The sequence below is a fragment of the Dasypus novemcinctus genome, chromosome 10, assembly GCF_030445035.2.
Source record: "Dasypus novemcinctus isolate mDasNov1 chromosome 10, mDasNov1.1.hap2, whole genome shotgun sequence".
Taxonomy (NCBI): domain Eukaryota; kingdom Metazoa; phylum Chordata; class Mammalia; order Cingulata; family Dasypodidae; genus Dasypus; species Dasypus novemcinctus.
Window position 1 is genome coordinate 107,221,186 of NC_080682.1, and position 12,720 is coordinate 107,233,905.

Sequence of the window (12,720 nt, forward strand, 5' to 3'; positions counted from 1 at the left end):
CCCGAAACAGCCCGGTCCCAAGGAGTCTCCGACGCCTCCCAGCCGATTCCCTCCAGGAGCTAGTAACCCGGAAGTTCACTCAGCCGCCATCTTGCCTCCTCCTCTCCCCAACTCTTTCTTGAAGACTGTTAGCTATATAAACTCATTTGCCTTTACCATTTCCCCCTTTTATTCAAGGTCATCATTGAACCATCCTTCTTCACTTGTCTTTGCCCTTGCAGTTGGGGGATTGTTGCTGTTCCGTTGGGGAATGTGACAGAGCTCTCCTGGCTAGGAACTCAGCACTCCCTCAGTTATTGTTTGTAACTGTAACTACTATGAAAATACCCAATGAATATCCTAACATTTTTATATACCCCATACACATGCCCTGGAGAACTCCCTCCCAACCATGTGTCCCCCTTCAATAACACCCATACCAGTGTTCCTCCCCTGCTGTAGTTGAACCCCTCTGTGGTCCAAAACTTCTTAAAAAATGAAGCCTAATATATTGCCAAATTCAATTAGTAGGAAAATGAAATAGTAATGATAGGTTTAAGGATTAGAAATAGAATACATACTAATTTAGAAAAACTAAAATAAAGTAAAAAATAAATTGGGGTATTAAAAAATGAAAAATATCATCAAACTTTGTTTTTGATGTTTTGCCTTTCTTCACTGTAATAGGTGTTGCCCTGAATGTACAGTGGCAAGGCAATTTCTTTCATTCCTTCCTGTGTCTACATCTTTAAAAAAAAATTTTTTTTTAAATTTTGTCTTCAAAAAAGTTTTAGATCACAGTAAAGACACATATGCAATATAGGGGACTCCAATATATCCAATATCAAAACCTTTTCCCCCTTCCCCAGTAAGGCTCCTTTTACATGTTCATATTATATTTGCTGTAGCTGATGTACAGATGTTGAAACACAGTTATTAAACATGATTCCATTTTGTTTACATTATGGTTTATATTTTTGACTGTACAATTTTCTAAATTTTTAATTAGCTATGGTTTACATTATAGTCTACATTTTAGCCTATAGACTTTTATACATTTCTGGTGAAATTTAACATGTCCTATATCCATCATTGCAAGATCTTGTGGAATATTTCCATTGACCCCAGTTACCCTGCTTCCATCTATTCTGTTCCTCTCTCCCCTGCCCCTCAGGGCCCACAATGACAACCAAGCTTCACTGCTTGACGGACCAGATTTGCCGATACTTGCAACAATGTTGAGGACTTGACACTCTAGACTGTCCTACCCCACTGGGAGCTACCAATTCTCTCGAAAGACACAATTCGCTATGTTTGAGAACAGCAGGCCTCCCGAGGATGCGGGTACACCTTCCCACACATTGTATGAGTCTCCACACAATGATGTAACACACTATCACAAGATGAGCACTGACACACTCCCTAGAAGCTGCGCCTGTGCAAGATGCCCCCTATTAAGCACCTTAAACAGGTAACTCGTCCTTGTTACATTTTCTAAAGAGTTTTCTCAATGTTGTAGTTTCAACCACATACCTGACAATCTCCCATGTTCTTCTGTTCCCCCCAACCCTCCCCCAAATTCCTTGGGTTATCTGACTCATCCTCCCAAACCTAGCCCCCCTCAAGCCTGCAAAGCCCCACTCAGGAGTATCCCTATGCCCCTGTCTTATCACTTTCCTGTACAACTACTTACTTCCACTTTATCATAGATTTCACCCATGAGCATCAGCTCACAACCTTCCTCTCCTCCAGAATTTCCTGTAAGCCTATCATTCAGTCTATAGCTCTCTGAGACAGCTTGCTTTCCTTATTTCACATCAGAGATCATGTAGCATTTGTCCTTCAATGCCTGGCTTGCTTCACTCAACATAAACTCCTCAAGATTCATCCATGTTACCCCATGTGTTTGTACTGTATTCCTTCTTATAGCTGAGTAGTATTCCATTGTATGTATGTACCACATTTTGTTTATCCATTCATCTGTTGATAGGCATTTGGGTTGATTCCAACTTTTGGCAATAGTGAATAATGCCACCATGAACATTGGTGTGCATATATCAGTTTGTGTCCTTGTTTTCAGTTCTTTTGGATATATAGCAGTGGAATTGCTGGGACATATGGCAAATCTATAGCTAGTTTTTTGAGCAACCACCAAACTGTCCTCCAGAATAAGTGGATCCTTCTGCATTCCCACCAGCAGTGGATGAGTGTTCCCACGCCTCCACATCCTTTCAAACACTTGTAGTCTTCAGTTTTTTTAATAGGCACCAGTCTTATGGGAGTAAGATGGTATCTCATTGTGGTTTTAATTTGCATTTCCCTAATAGCTAGTGATTTTGAGTATTTTTTCATGTGATTTTTAGCCATTTGTATTTCTTCTTTAGAGAAGCATCTGTTCAAATCTCTTGCCCATTTTTAAAATGGGTTGTCTTTTTATTTTCAAAATATAGGATTTCTTTATATATGCAGGATGTTAGTTTCCTACCAGATAAATGGCTACCAAATATTTTCCTCCATTAGGTAGGCTGTCTTTTCTTGACAAACAATTTTGAGGAGCAAAAGGCTTTAATTTTGAGGAGGTCCCATTTATCTATTTGTTCTTTTGCTGCTTGTGCTTTGGGTGTGAAGTTCATGAAGCCATTTCCTATTACATCATCCTGTAGATGCTTCCCTACATTGTTTTCCAAGGTCTTTATGGTCTTGTCTCTTACATTTAGGTCTTTGATCCATCTTAAGTTGATTTTTGTATAAGGTGTGAGATGGTAATCCTCTTTTGTTCTTTTGCATATGGATATCCAGTTCTGCAAGCACCATTTGTTGAAAAGGCCATTCTTTCCCAGTTGAGTGGGTTTGGTGGCATTGTTGAATATCAGGTGACTGTATATGTAAGGATCTATATCAGGACTCTCAATTCGCTTCCATTGGTCAGTGTATCTATCCTTGTGCCAATACCATGCCGTTTTCACAACTGTAGCTTTGTAGTATGTTTTGAGGTCAGGTAATTTGATTCCTCCCATTTCATTTTTCTTTTTCAATATGTCTTTGGCTATTCTGGGCCTCTTTCCCTTCCAAATAAATTTCATTGTTAGTTTTTCTATTTCATTAAAAAGGCTGTGTTGATTTTTTATTGGGATTGCATTGAATCTGTAGATCAGTTTTAGTAGGATAGAAATCTTAGTCTTCCTATCCATGAACAGGCAATATTCTTCCATTTGTTTAAATCTTTGATTTCCTTGAACAGTGTCATGTAGTTTTCTATTTATAAGTCTTTTACATCTTTAATTAAATTTATTTCTAGGTATTTGATTTTTTAATTTACTATTGTCAAAGGTATTTGTTTCTTGATTTCCTCCTCAGATTGCTCATTATTGGTGTACAGAAATGCTACTGATTTTTGTACATTGATCTTATAACCTGTGTCTTTACTGAACTCATTTACAAGTTTTAGAAGCTTTGTTGTAGACGTCTCAGGGCTTTATATGTATAGGATCATGTTGTCTGCAAATAGTGAAATTTTCATTTCTTCCTTTCCAATTTGGATGCCTTTTATATCTGGTTGTTGCCTCAGTGCTCGAGCAAGTACTTCTAACACAATGTTCAATAGGAGTGGTGATTGTGGGCATCCTTGTCTTGTTCCTGATCTTAGAGGGAAAATTTTTACGATTTCACCATTGTAAATAATGTTAACTGTGGGTTTTTCATATATACCCTTGATCATGTTCAGAAAGTTTCCTTCTATTCCTATTTTTTGCAGGGTTTTTATCAAGAAAGTGTGCTGTATTTTGTCAAATGCTTTTTTCTGCATCTATAGATATTATCATTTAATTTTTCCCTTTGATCTTTTTGTATGGTGTATGACATTAATTGATTTTCTTAATGTTGAACCATCCTTGCATACTGGGGATGAAACCCACTTGGTCATGGTGTATAATTCATTTGATGTGTTGTTGAATATAATTAGCAAATATTTCGTTGAGGATTTTTGCATCTAGGTTAATTAGAGAGATTGGCCTATAATTTTCCTTTCTTGTGGTGTCTTTGTTTGGCTTGGTTTTAGGGTAATGTTGGCATCATAGAATTAGTCAGGCAATGTTTCTTCTACTTCAATTTTTTGAAACAGTTTAAGCAAAATTGTTGTTAGTTCTTTCTGGAATGTTTGGTAGAATTCACCTGTGAAGCAATCTGGCCCAGGCCTCTTCTTAGTTGGGCTTTTAATGACTGATCCTACCTCTTTACCTGTAATTGGTTTGTTGAGATCATCAATTTCTTCTTTCATCAACGTAGGCTGCTTATGTGTTTCTAGGAATTTGTCCATTTCCTCTAAATTGTCCTTCTTTTTGGCATATTTTTTTTCAAAGTATCCTTTTATGATATTCTTTATTTCTGTAGGGTCAGTGGTGATAACCCCTTTCTCATTTCTTATTTTGTGTATTTGCATCTTCTCTCTTTTTTCTTTGTTAGTCTAGCTAAGGTTTGTCAATTTTATTGATCTTCTCAAAGGACCAGCTCTTTGTTTTATTTTTTTCCAGCACTTTCTTATTTTCCATTTCATTTTGTTCTGTTCTGATCTTGTTATTTCTTTCTTTCTTCTTCCTTTGGGGTTAGCTTGTTGTTGTTTTTTTACTAATTCCTCCAAGTGTGCAGTTAGGTCTTTGATTTTAGCTCTGCCTTCTTTTTTTGATGTATGAACTTATGGCTATTAATTTCCTTCTCAGTATAGCTTTTCCTGCATCCCATAAGTTTTGATATGTTGTGTTGTCATTTGCATTAGTTTCAAGGTAGTTACTGATTTCTTTTGAGATTTCCTCCTTGACTCACTGTTTCTCTAAGAGAGTGTTGCCTAACTTCTATATCTTGGTGCCTAATCTGGGTCTCTGGCCCTTGCATATTTCCAGCTTCATTCCATTGTGGTCAGAGAAATTATTTGGTATGATTTCAGTCTTTCTGAATTCATTGAAACTTTCTCTGTGGCCTAGCATGTGGTCTATCTTGGAGAATGATCCATGTGCACTTGAGAAGAATGTATATCCTGCTGTTTGGGTGTAATGTTCTGTATATGTCTCTTAGGTCCAGCTTCTCTATTATATTGTTCAAAGTCATTGTTTCTTTATTGATTCTCTGTTGAGATGTTCTGTCCAATGGTGACAGTGGTGTATTAAAGTCCCCCACTATAATTGTAGAGGTATCTATTCCTTCACTTAGTTTTTCCACTGTTTGCCTCACATATTTGGAGGTGCCCTGGTTAGGAACACAAATGTTTATGATCGTTCTTTCTTCTTGAAAAATTACCCCTTTTACTAATATGTAGTATCCATCTTTGTCTCTCACAATAGTTTTGCATTTGAAGTCTATTTTGTCCGATATTAACATAGCTACTCCTGCCCTTTTTTTGGTTATTGTTTGCTTGTAAGATTGTTTTCCAGCCATTCACTTTCAACCTCCTTGAATCCTTGAGTCTAAGATATGTTTCTTGTAGACAACATATAGATGGGTCATTTCCTTATCCGTTCTTTGAATCTGTGTTTCTTGACAGGTGAGTTTAATCCATTGGCATTCAGTGTTAGTATTCTCAAGGAATTACTTACAATAGCCATATTTTCTTTGGATTTGTGTATGTCATATGTTTTTTTTTTCTTCTCTTTTTGTCTTTTTAGTTGTTCTAACACTCACCTCCAACTTTGTGTCTCCTGTTTTTTTCTTTCCTCCCACAGAATTCCCTTTAATATTTCTTGAAGGACAGGTTTCTTGTTGGTATATTCTCTTGGTTTCTGTTTGTCTGTGAATATTTCAAACTCTCCATCATTTTTGATTGTCAGCTTTGCTAGATACAGTATTCTTGGCTGGAAATTTTTCTTTTAGTACCTTGACTATGTCATACCACTGTTTTCTTACCTCCATGGTTTCAGATGAGAAATCAGCACTTAATCTTATTGAGCTTTCCTTGTATGTGATGGTTCTCTTTTGTCTTGCTTTCAGTATTTTCTCTTTGTCTTTATTTAGCATTGGATAATTTGACAAGTATATGTCTTGGGGTAGACCTGTTGGAATTATACTATATGGGATGTGCTGTCCTTCCTGGACATGTACATCCATCTCCTACAATAGGTTTGGGACGTTTTTAGCCATTATTTCCTCCAACATCCCTTCTGTCCCCTTTCCCTTCTCTTCTCCTTCTGGAATGTCTATAATGCAAATGTTTGTGCATTTTGTGTTATCATTGAGGTCCCTAAGTTCCTGCTGGAATTTTTCTATCTTTTTATCAATCAATTCTACTATCTGTTTGACTTCAAATGTACTGTCTTCCACATCACTAATTCTTTCCTCTGCCTCTTCAAATCTGCTGTTATTTGCTGAGAGTGTATTTTTTATTTCTTGGGTTGTGCCGTTCATCACCATTATATCCATTATCTTTTTGCATATGTTTTCAATTTCTTCAGTATGCTCTCCAAGTGTTTTCTTAATATCCTTAATCTCTTTCTTCACTTCATTAAATTGGTCCATTATATATGCTTTGAGAGCTTTGATTAGTTGTTCGATGTTCTGATCCTCTTCCTGGTTTTTAGTTTTTCATTGGATTGGGCCATGTTTTCCTGATTATTGGTATGGTTTGTAATTTTTTGTTGCTCTCTGGTCATCATTTTATATTGATGGGTTTGTTCAGTTGATTAACTTTTCTGTCTAGTCTTGTGGTTTATTTAGGTGCTGTTTTTGTGTGTGTGTTAAGTCCTCTCTTTGACACTTTGTTCATCTTATTCTATTTCCTTGCTGTTCTCTAAGTTCCCTTGAAGGAAAATATTAGGACCAGGGAAGCAAAAGAGATAAGAAAAGAAAAAGTGTAGTAGTAGTATTGATAGTAAATGTTAGCAGAAAAACCTTGTGAGATCTAGGAGAATGGATATTAAACTCATGTAAGCTGTGTAGAATTATAACAGTAAAAAAGTGGAGTACCTACAATGAGATGGTAAACCAAATGTGGGAAAGAATATGAATTAAAAGGCCAATGTGGTCAGGGGAGAGGGAAAGAGAAAAGAAAGGACAATAACATAAGGAGTGAATAAAAGATAGAAAACAGAATAGAGGTGTTAGAAATAAAAAGTCAGAAAAATTAGGGGCTAAACAATAAGAGGTGGAATGTAAGAGAAACAATAGATGATGGAAGATAGAAAGATGTAAAGGAAAGGGGATAGCATTGGTAGCCCAAATCAGTATACACAGAAAAGAGGAAATCGAGGATGAGGAAGCACAGCAAATAAGAAATACTGCCTGCACCATCTAATAGAAAAAAAGGAAAAAGGAAAAAAAGGAAGGGCAGGAGACCATGGGGAGATAAAGAGGAAGGAAAGACAAGAAAACAAACCAACAAAAAAGACCAGACAAGGCCTCAAGCAAGGAATCCTCTTTGCAGTTGAATAAACTGCTTAGGAATCTATCCTTCCCCCTTTCTCCCTTCCTCACTTCTCTCTCTTCCAGGGCAGCAGGAAGGCTCTGAGAGGGCTCCCCTTGGAGATTCAAATGGGACTCTGGTGAATCAACTCAGCTCAGAAAATAATGACTTTTAGTTTCTTTGAGAGAGAGTACCCACACCTTGCCAGGAACCCTAAATATGTTATTGGAAGCCTATAAAGCACATCCTACTGTCCCTCTCCCTTAGATGTGCTATGCAAGACTAGCTAATTTTCTGACTCCTCCTTCTCCCAGACCAAGTTTCCCTATCCCAGGGCATTTAGGTAAATCAAGCTCTCTTAGCAGATCCACCTTTCCTCTCTTCCTAGCCTCTCCCCAAGCCAGCTGGTATGCTACTCCAAGCTCAAAAAAATGGGGGACTAGCCAATCCAACCTGCACTCCTTGGGCCCCTCTGCGTGCCTCACCAAAACCCTCCCACTCTCGGAGGTCATCTGAGACCAGAGGGCTGGGTGAATGTGGGAGTTTGGGGAGTGCTGGGTTCAGGGAATGCGGGTTTAGGAGAATGCGGACTCAGGGAATGCAGGTTTGGGGAATGTAGGTTATGGGGAACACGGGATTTGGGGAACACAAGGTTCAGGGAACACAGGTTCGGGGATCACATGTTTGGGGAACATGGGCTGGGGAACACCGTCCTGCATCCGGCAGTGTTCAGGGGATGCTGCAGCTATCAGCCCTAGGGGAAGGGTTTTGCCTTCCCAGAGCTTCTGGCTCTAGTGTCAGAAACCCATGGTTTTACCTTGAGCAAACACTCCTTTTGTCACAGTCTTTCCAGATTGATGTCCAGAAACCTCCTGCTTTGTGGGTTCCTAAAACTGCTCACTCAGGCAGTATTCTGTCCCCACTCAGCCAGTTTTTTGGAGGAGAGATGATGAGGGTACACTCACTCAGAAGCCATCTTCTCTACTTTTCTTTCAATTGACATTTATATCCCTAGACTACCCTTTTCAGCCACAATTCCATTTATAAACCTGCTGCTACTCACTATAATGTTTTACTATCAACTCTATCCATTTCCAAAAATTTATAGTAAGTTAAATAAAAATTCTACATACATTAACATCAATAGTCCTTCACAGCCCTCCTCTTATGTACTAATAACCTATACTCCAGGTTTTAACTCCATGCATTTATTCTTCATATTTAGTTCATATTAGTGGGACCATGCAAAATTTGTCCTTTTGTGTCTGGCTTATTTCACTTAGCATAATGTCTTCAAGATTCCTACATGTTATCGTGTGTCCCAATTTCATTTCTTCTTACAGCAGCATAGTATTCCATCATATTTATATATCACATTTTGTTTATCCAACATTGGTTGTTGGAAACTTGGGTTGTTTCCATCTTTTGGCAATTGTGAATAACACCTCTATGAACATCGGTGTGCTGATGTCTGTTTGCATCGCAGTTTTCAGTTCTTCTGCATATATTCCTAGCAGAGGAATTGCTGGATCATATGGCATTTCTATATTTAGCTTCCTGAGAAACTGCCGAACTGTCTTCCACAAAGGCTGCACCATTTTACAATCCCACTGACAGTAAAGGAGTGTTCCCATATCTCCACATCTCTCCAGCCTTACTGTTTTCTGTTTTGTTTTTTTAAAAATAAGGGCCATTCTATGCAGTGTAAGATGATATCTTGTTGTTTTGATTTGCATTTTCATAATAGCTAGTGAGAGTGAACATTTTTTTCACATACTTTTTGGCCATTTGTATTTCCTTTTTGGAGAAATGTTTATTTAAGTCTTTTGCCCATTTTTAAATTGGATTGCTTGTACCTTTATTGTTGTTTTTATGATCTCTTTATATAGAATGGAAATCAAACCCTTATCAGATATGTTGTTTCCAAATATTTTCTCCAATTGAGTGGGCTGCTTTTTTAAACTTGATGAAATACTTTGAATCACAACAGTATTTAAGTTTGAGGAGATCCCACTTATTCATGTTTTCTTTCATTCTTTGTGCTTTTGGTGTCAGGTTTAAGAAGGTGTAAGGTTTAAGAATGTACCACCTACCACCAGGTCTTGAAGATGTTTTCCTACATTTTCTTCTAGGAATTTTATGGTTCTAACTTTCATATTAGGTCTTTGATCCATTTCAAGTTAATTTTTGTATAAGGTGTGAGGTAGGGGTCTTTTTTCTTTTTTTTGACTATGGATATCCACTTCTCCCTGCACCATTTGTTGAATAGACTGTTCTTACCCAGCTGGGTGGATTTGACAGGCTTGTCAAAATTCACTTGACCATAGATGTGAGGTCTGTTTCTAAACCATCAATTCGGTTCCATTGATCTATGTGACTATCTTTATGTCAGTACCATGATCTTTTTACCACTGTAGCTAGGTAATATGATTTAAAGTCTGGAACTTTGCTTTTCACTTTTGAGATGTTTCTGGCTATTCAGGGCCCCTTACCCTTCCAAATAGATTTGATAATTGTGTTGTCAATTTCTTTAAAAAATGCCAGTGGAATTTTTATTGGGATTGCATTGAATCTGTATATCAATTTGGATAGAATTGATATCTTAATTATATTAATCTTCCAATCCATGAGCATGGAATGCACTTCCCATTATTTAGGTCTTTTTTTAAAATTTCTTTTAGCAATGCATTGTGATTTTCTGAATACAATTGCTTTACATTCTTGGTTAAGTTTATTCCTAAATATTTGATCCTTTTAGTTGATATTGCAAGTGGAATTTTTTTCCTGACCTCCTCCTCAGATTGTGCATTACTAATGTATAGCAACACCACCTATTTTTGCATATTAATCTTTTATCCTGGCACTTTATTGAAATTGTTTATTAATTCCAGCAGCTTTGTCATAAAATTTCAGGACTTCTAAGTAGAGGATCATATCATCTGCAAATAGTGAAAGTTTTACTTCTTCCTTTCCAATTTCGATGCCTTTTCTCTCTTTTTCTTGCCTGCTTGCTCTAGCTAGAACCTCTAGCACTATATTGAACAACAGTGGTGACAGTGGGCATTCTTGTCTTGCTCCTAATTTCAGTGGGAAACTTTCAGTCTTTCACCATTGAGAACAATGTTAGATGAGGGTTTTTCAAATGTAGCCTTATCATATTGAGAAAGTTTCCTTCAATTCCTATCTTTTGTAGTATTTTTATTAAGAAAAGATGCTGTATTTGTCAAATGCCTTTTCTGTGTCAGTCAATTAGATCATGTGGTTTTTCTTCTTTGATTTATTAATTTGGTGTATTGTGCTGATTGCTTGTGTTGAACCACTCTTGCATGCCTGGTATAAAACCCACTTGATTGTGATAAATAGTTCTTTTAATGTGTTGTTGGATTTGATTAGCAAGTATTTTGTTGAGGATTTTTATGTCTGTATTTATTAGAGAAATGGGTCCATAATTTTTTTTTTTGTAATATTTTTATCTGGCTTTGGGATTAGGGTGATATTGGCTCATAGAATGAATTTGGTAGCATTCCTTCTTGTTCAGTTTTTTGGAAAAGCTTGAGTAGGATTGTTATAAATCTTTGAATTCTTGGTAGAACTCACCTGTGAAACCATCTGGTTCTAGACTTTTCATTTTGAGAAGTTGTTGATGACTATTTTAATCTTGTGATTGGTTTGTTGAGATCTACTATTTCTTCTAGGGTCAGGGTAGGTTGTCTATATGTTCCTAGGAATTTTTCCCTTTCATCTACATTGTTTAGTTTGTTGACATACAGTTGTTCATATCCTTTTACGATCTCTTTTATTTCTGTGGGGTCAGTGGTAATATCCCTGCTTTCATTTTTTATTTTATTTATTTGCATCTTTTCTCTTTTTTTCTTTGATGGTCTAAGCAACCCATTTTTAAAATAAAATTATTTGAAGTATATCATTCATACATGAGTATACATAAACAATAAATGTATAGTAAAATTTGTATATTTACAAAACAATAATACCTATGATCATACAAGGCTCCCATACATCTTCCCACCACCAACATCTTGCATGGTTGTGAAATATTTGTTACAAATTGTGAAAGTGCAGTGTCAAAATATTTCTACAAACTATAGCCAATATCTTACATTTAGCAACGAAATTTTTAACAGACAATATAAAAAGAATATATATGAATGGCTAGTGGGGCACCTGAAAAGATGGCCATCATTTTAGTTATCAAGGAAGTGCAAACTCCCAGTGAATAGAATTGAGTAAAAATTCAGAAGAGATAATAAAATCTGCTATACATCTATAATGCTTGAATTTTTTGCAAACACATATTTTGCTTTCATGGGGAAACTATTTTAAATAAAGTAAATGGCCAAAATCAACAACAACAAAAACTGCAAAGATATCACTATACACTAATTGGAATGGCTAAAATTTAAAAAATACGATAAAAAACTCTGATAATACCAAGTGATAATTAGGGTGTGGAGTAACTGGAATGATAATACATTGATGGTAGGAAAGTAACAGGGTACCACCACTTCAGAAAATAGTTGCTGAGTTACCTATAAAATTAAAGGAACACTTACAATATGATCGAGTAATTACAATTCTAGATATTTACCCAAAAGAAATAAAAGCATGGAAAATTTTTTAAAAATTTTAAAAAAGAACTAAAAGCATATGTCCATACATATGTACAAAAATATTCTTGAAGGCTTTTTTCTTTTATAATAGCAATGGCTGGAAACAAGTCAAATATCCATCAACTGGTGAATGAATGTTTATATCTATGCAATGGAATAAACTATTTATATATGCAACAACATGGATGAATTTTTAAAACATCATGCTTAGCAGAAGCTGGGCACAAAAGAGTACATACTGTACAATTCCATTTATATGAAGCTCTTTAAAAGACAAATCTAATCCATAGTGACAGAAATCAGATTAGGGGTTGCCTGGGGCCAGAGGTGGGAAGGGAGATTAACTGGGAATGGGAACAAGGGAACTTTTTTGTTGATGGAGATCATTCTATTTCTTAATTGTTGTGTTAATTCCATTGTATACACATTTGTTACAACTCATCAAATTATACATTTAATATGGGTACATTTTATTGTTTGAATATTATACTTTAATAAAAACAACTTTAAAAAACTACATCTGGAGATAAAAGGAGGTAAAATAAAGACATGCTTAGACACACAAAAGCTGAGAACAATTGTCAACAGTAGAGCAGCACAACAAGAAAAAGTTAAAGGGTTTTTTCAGTGTGAAGGAAAACAATATCAGATGGAAATTTGAATCTACAGAAAGGACTTTTGAGCACTGGAAAGGGAAAATATGTCAATATTTAAAATAACAACTATTTA